At 46.8% G+C, this 6,582-nt stretch overlaps 1 pseudogene; it reads right to left on the bottom strand.

Moving 5' to 3' along the window:
- Positions 1 to 5,329: 5,329 nt before the first annotated feature.
- Positions 5,330 to 5,424, bottom strand: LOC117203431 (uncharacterized; annotated as a pseudogene).
- Between the last annotated feature and the right edge of the window lie 1,158 nt (positions 5,425 to 6,582).

Genomic DNA, 6,582 nt, shown 5'->3' with positions numbered 1-6,582 from the left:
CGGGGAAGAGTTGGGCCCTTGTTGCTCTCTGGCTCCCTCTAGTGGTCAGGTCTTGGTGGCAAGCACACCACACGGCAAAGCTGCCTCATTAGCTGACTCAGGAAGCCCAAGGGGTGAGTCAGAACTGAAAACTGTCTCTTCATTACCTTGTGGGGTAAGCTTCTCATCTTAGTCAGCCTCCGAGGAGAAGGAGAGCCCCAGAGGGAGCTGAAGGGGCCTACGGCAGCGAATCTTTTCATGCTGACGAGGCAGAATGCAGGAAGCTGTGGCTCAAGCCCGGCTGGTCTCAGAAGAAATAAATACATTAAAACATAGGTAGAACATGGACTCTTGGTGGGGTGGCGTGTTACAATAGGTATTCAGCATGTTCTGAGGGCATATTTTCTTCTCAGTTTTCAGTTTCTTGCTAAAATAGCACCCTCATTACCGTCCCTAGGTAATCTGGTGCCAGAATAGTAAGACCAGCATCTCCCAATGGAAGAATGTTAGCTGGTTAAGCTTCCTTTTGGTCTGTGGTGTCCCAAGTCTTTGGGCAGGGCTGTTGGAAAGGGGCAGTAGCTCCTTGGTCACACAAAGGGAGCCAGCACCCTGAATAGGTAGCACTTTGCCGTTTACAAAGCCCGTTGCATATGTCATCCTCAGCTGCTCCAGAATCCTGTGAGCCCAGAAGGAGAGACTGTTCCTGTGGTTGCTGAGGAATCACCTGGTGCTTTGGAGCCTCAAACTGCCTAGCTGGCTCCTTCCTCTCTGCGAGGAACACCTGGCTCCTTTTCTTTTGGTTTCTGACATCCTTCCTGCGTTTCTGTATTTCTGCGTCTCACCTCCATGTCTTCTCTTTCACACCCTCTCTCTCCCTCTCACCTCACCTTTTTATCCTTGATTCAGAGCACAGATAACAATAACTCTACTTGTTCACATACGAAAATAGCTCACTTGTCAGAGCTGCATGGGGACTGGTGCCACGGAAATTCTGTGAGCGAAAGAATGGTTCAGAGAATTTTCTCTGGGTTTCAAGCGCTTCGTGGTCATAGTCATCTCAAGTTCACACCCCATCCCCTGGAGGTGAGTAGATGGCACATGTCTTTATTATTTGTAACTCTTGTTTAGCATTGATTAACATTTCCATCTTTGCAAGCCTATTACCAGAGACCTATTAGTAGATGGTGGTTTGGGCCAAAAATTGATCAACATTAGGCCAAATTTCAGCTCCCTGATCTACTCGGTTTCCTCCTGGTGACGTTATTTTAGTTCAGTGTACTGAGTCCCCAGCTTGCCCAGTATTCATTTGGGACAAGTAGACCAGGTTAATTTAAGTGGGGCCTCTAGGAACCCTGTGAGGAGATGCCGTCGATGAAAATAAAGCGCAGTAAGGGAGGCTCTCATGGTCAGCACAGGAAGGTGAGCGCACAAGGGGTCTCATTCCTGCCCAGGTCCTTCCATCTGAGTCCCAGTTGGCTTCACTGTGAATGCCTGAGGAGTGGAGGGGCAGAAGGGAATGGTGGTGAGGTGGAGAGTGGCTGTGGATTAACAAGGTGTAGTTGGGAAGAACAGAGGAGAAGTGACTGTTTTTCAGCAGTTCCCGAACTTGAACAGGCAAAACAATGTTTAAATGCAGATTTCCTGACTCCAGTTTCAAAGTTTCTGAGTTAATCTGTCCGAGGCCCAGGAATCTGCATTTTAAATAGGCCTGTAATGACTCTGATGCAGGGGTCATGTCCATGGACCACTGGTTATGAATCGCTGGACTGGGAAGGGGAGAAAGAGAAGATAAAGGAACTGACAGGAGGTGAGGGTATTTTTTCTGAGTCATCTTTACCTTCCTGAGAAAGTGCTGTGGCTGTCATGTGTCCTTCTACAGACACTGCTTACCCGGGGATGCGTCTCCAGGTGGTGAGAAGGGGGTGGGGGAGGGGAAGAGAGTGCAAAAGATTCCTTCCTGGCCAAAGAGGCAAGTTTGCCCACCAGCACATCTCCTTGGCTCTCAACATCACCTCTCCTAAGTGCTTATTCTGACAGCAGTGCTTCAGTCCCCATTGGTATTGCTCCTTTAAGATTTGTCCCTTTCTTGCCCACATCTTCCGTGTGATAGCCTAGGAATCCTTCTGTGAGGGGTCCTCTGAAGGAAATGGAGGTGCCCTGAGCCCAGGCTGCTCCAAGCATGTGGGTAAAGAGATTGTCTGGAGGGGCCCTAGTTCCTGCCTCCATAGCAACCCCCTGGAAGAGTCAAGGTGTGAGATAGGCTTTAGTCAAACTGCTTCAGTCACACGTGGCCTAATTAGAGCTCGCTCAGCTGTGGTGTGTCTGGCTTCTGAAGGCCTGGTCTATTGTTGGGTCATGGTGGGCAGACCGGTGCTTTGGGGGCAAGTGACCCTCATACAGCTTCAGAACCAAGCCTGTGCCCAGCTGGAACCCATGACCTGTTGGGCTTTTCTCTGTGTGCTCTTCATGCCTTTACAACCATGTTGCCAGAGTGATGGAAATGCCACCTGTGTGCACAGTGCAGTGCAGCAAACACTGGGGATCGCGGGCAGGTGCCAGGCACTCGGTGCTGGTGGTACCGAGGGAAAGGAAGTTTTCTTGCCAATACGCTTGACTTTACCTCTTGAGGCTTTCAGTGACATTGCCTTGAGCAGAAGGGTAAGTCCACAGAGGCTCCCTGGGACCCAGCCGGTGCCCCAGCGTCATGCAGCCACCTGGCAGAGAACGGGACGCCCGTGGCTAGATGGGTTCAGGGCTGGTTTCTCAGGGCGGCTGCGACAGAGGGAAGAGAGAGTGGAGGGCATGGGGATTAGGGCTGTGGTTCTCAGACTGGGGTGTGCTTTCCTCCAGGGGTTGTGTGAGATGATCCACTAGGAATGGGCAGAGAATACTGAAGCTTTTACTATACTGGCTGTTTATGCCCTTATATTTTTGTGGTATGTTTTAAAATGGAAGAAAATGTTGATTTAATAGTAAAATGTATGTAATTTATGAATGAATGAATGAGTGAATGTCAGAGATATGTGCCTGATTATTTTCCTTGTTTCACTGTTGGTTGTGCATTTTGAAATAAATTTGTGACCCCTGGTTTAGAGTATTGTCAAAAGAGTGGTTGAAGCACTGGACCCTAGAGTCTAGGCTGGAAGGGGAAGGAAGCCAAACCACAAGGGAGCTGAGAGAATGGGGAAAAATGGACAGAATGGGGGATGGAAGATGGAGGATACTTTAGGTGGGACAATGCTAGGTGATTCCAAAGTCAAATTTGTAACCAGGGGAGGGAGGGAATGAAAGGGGGCAGCACACTGGATGTGTTGTCCACATGGATTTTAAAGTGCCCGCGTTGATGGTAAGCTCTAGGATAGAAAAGAAGGTGGTGAGCCACCAAGATGCCAGTGGGAGGTTTGGGGATAGTAGTGGGTAAACAGGTGACGTGAGGAGAGAAGGAGGGGTTTACGTGAAGACAGAAGAGTAATGGTGTCTCTGAGGGGTAAGGAGGACACAGATCCTCCGTCTCCAGTCCCTGGGAGTCTGGGAGGAGTGGAGTGGGATGGGCAGTGCATGGGTGAGAGAGCCAGGCTCCAAAGGAAACAGGAAGAGAAAGGAATGTTCCTCACCCCCAGGCTAAAGTCAAGGGGGAGTTTCTCACCGAGGAGCAGGGGTTCCAGAGGGCACTGGAAACACTCTGGAATGAGGGGTGCAATAGGGTGTTGGAGGAGAAGGTGAGACAAGGCTGGAGGTGAGCCTGTGGGGAAAGAGGGAGCATCGCCCACGCTCAAGGCTCACCCTTCCCCATCGCGGGTGTGCTGATTTCAAATGCTCTATTTGGTGGGTTGTGGAATAAATTTTGTAAGCATAGCTGGCTTTTTTTTTTTTTTTTTAAAGAACATACAAATGTCTTTTTATTCAAAAACACAAAACATGTTATCGGTGGGCGTGCACAGTGACAGCCGTAAGCCATCATGCACTTCGTCAACTGAAACCCCCAACTGAAACCCATAACCTTTTCTTTGGTCTTTTTTTTCAAGTGATTTCTCGGGGTTATTGGTGAGAAGCACCGTTCTGAGCTTCCTGTCACAGTTCACTAAGAGTGATAATGCACTATTTCAGGAATGAGAACATGCCGCCTCCACATCACCTCCACCCACTCTGCCCACGCCAAGGTCCTCCTCCTCTTCAGGATCTCTGTTCCAGCTCCTGCTCTGTTTCACACAGCAGTAGCAGCCAGGAAGCAGCCCTTAGTACCCTAGTAGTGCCGGTGATGCTTTTTTCTACCCTAGCCATATCTCCAAGCAGAGCATCACAGCCAGCTTCTGAACGGCTTTGTCTGATGTTCTCAGCTGTCAAGGATCCTTCTAACTGTCACGCTTGGCAAGGTCATCGCAGGCATTTTGAATATTTTCAAAAATAATTTGTATATCGGGTTTTAAAATTTTTATTGGATTTGGTGAGTCCAAAGCTGGAATACACTGAACCCAAGCCTAACCACCTCCTAGAAAGATGCCTTCTTCAAAAGCAATTGAGGCAGCATTGAGTACACCTAAAACTCTTCCTTTTCACTTGTCCCACCAGCCTTCAGCTTGGCTATTGCATCTGAACGTTTTACAACACGTCATTCAATTCTTCCTCTTCATACTCATTAATAGTAACCTTTCTTGATTGTGTTTTTCAATTTGCGACTGATCACCTTTTCCTTTCAAGAGCATAGGGTCATCTTTGACCTCAATGACTTCTGCTTTTCTGAGGCTGAACATCTTCAAGATTTAGGGTCAACCCCTCCTCTCTAACACCTGCAAAGGCATTTGAAAATGAGTCAGTTCCAGGGTTTAGTTTGTCTTTATTCCACCAAATTTATTCATAATACATTATGCAGGTGTTTTGATGAGAATCCAGAAATATTTTGAGACACCATATGTGAGAATTTAAGACCATTGTTGTTCCAGGACAAGTCTTGTGAATAGAGCTTTTATTGCATTCATTTGCATTATTTTGTTCACTTCTCAGAACTCTGTCAATTAACAACAGCTTGATCTTGCAGTTGAGATAGCAGAACCCAGAGAAAATTCACCCCAAGTCACACACTTGGAAGATAATGGAGCCAGGACTAGACCCAGTGTTCTCTCTGCTAGATCATTCTACCTTTCAGAATTAAGGACAGATCAGGCAATAAGCTTGCTCCTGACCAGGCATGGGACAGGTTCAAGCTGGAAGGGACCCCTCTCTGTATCTAATTCAACCCCACCTTCCTAGACATTCAGTAGATGTATCTAATTAGGAAAAAATGCAAATTATTTTGACTGTGTACCTATAAATGTTATCCCTGGAAAGAAAAGGAACATTTGGTAAATGTGAAAAAAATATGGGGAAAATTTGCATGTTATCCTTGTGTAGGGGCCATGTTAATCTTCCCTGTATTGTTCCAATTTTAGTGTACATGCTGCCAAGCAATCTCCAGACTCTTTTAAAATGAATATATAATAGAAAATACCAACGTATATCTCCTATAGTAAAGATAGGTATTGTTTTGTGAGACTTTTGTGTTAGCTGTATATACGTGTAGATATTGTGGGTCGTGATATAAAATTTATTCCGTACTGTGGATTGTGCTAACAAATGTTGAAAAGCCATGGGTATGGTGGAAAGACCATGAGAAAGTGGTTCAGTTACCTGATGCCAGCCATTGCTGTGCCGATTACCACCTGCATGAGCTTGGCCAAGGAACTTAACCCCTCAGGGCTTCCATTTCCTTATCTTTAAAATGAGCAGGTCGAACTCGATGTTTTCGAGATCCCTTCCCCTAAGATTGTATCATTCTGGCAATTGTCTCATGGCATGAATGAGACACACATGCCTTCCAAATGAGAGAGGTGGGTGGAGAGAAGTGGCTGGAGCAGAAAGGCAACGTTAGCCAGGTGCAGTCACCTGACATTGCCCCATAGCAACTGCTGGCCTGGTCCTCATTCTTGCTGCTTGTCATCTGGCTGGTAGCACCCCGAGATGCTGCTGCCACGAGGGTGTGAATGATGACCATGGTTAAATCCAAATTGTAGCCTGTGGACAGCAGTGGAGGTGAGGACTGCCAAACACACACAGCTGGTACCACGCTTGGCACTGCTGGGTGCTCAGAAGCTGTCCTTGATGACAAGCATGATAAATATTCCGAGGGGGGAGCAAGGAAAAGGCAACCTAAATAGAGCAAGTTGAAACTTAGGAGCCATTTTCCCTCTACTGTCTACATGGCCCTGGGATAATAGAGACCTTCCTTAGAAAAGAATAAGGGAGGGGAGCAATTTCAGAAGCTATGCAACATAAAATGCTTAGTGCAACTCCTTTTCCGGTATAAATGAGTACTTAGTTCTGTGTAAAGCACAGGGACCTGTTAATCACTTTTCACTCACTTGGTGCACAAGATGCAAAGTTAATTTCATGGTGGAGAAACACCCAAGAGGTTGCTTGTTTTCTGTTAATATAGAAGATATTCTTGACACTGGCACATAGGATATATATATGTACACACACACACACACACACGAGCTGATAAATGCATTACATGCATAAATTCTTTGTTGGTCCTGGGAGAGCAGGCACTACGACAAGAAATGAGAT

The sequence above is a fragment of the Orcinus orca genome, chromosome 3, assembly GCF_937001465.1.
Source record: "Orcinus orca chromosome 3, mOrcOrc1.1, whole genome shotgun sequence".
Classification (NCBI taxonomy): Eukaryota; Metazoa; Chordata; class Mammalia; order Artiodactyla; family Delphinidae; genus Orcinus; species Orcinus orca.
The sequence above is the reverse complement of the archived record's forward strand: the minus strand, read 5'-3'. Positions and strand labels throughout refer to the sequence as shown.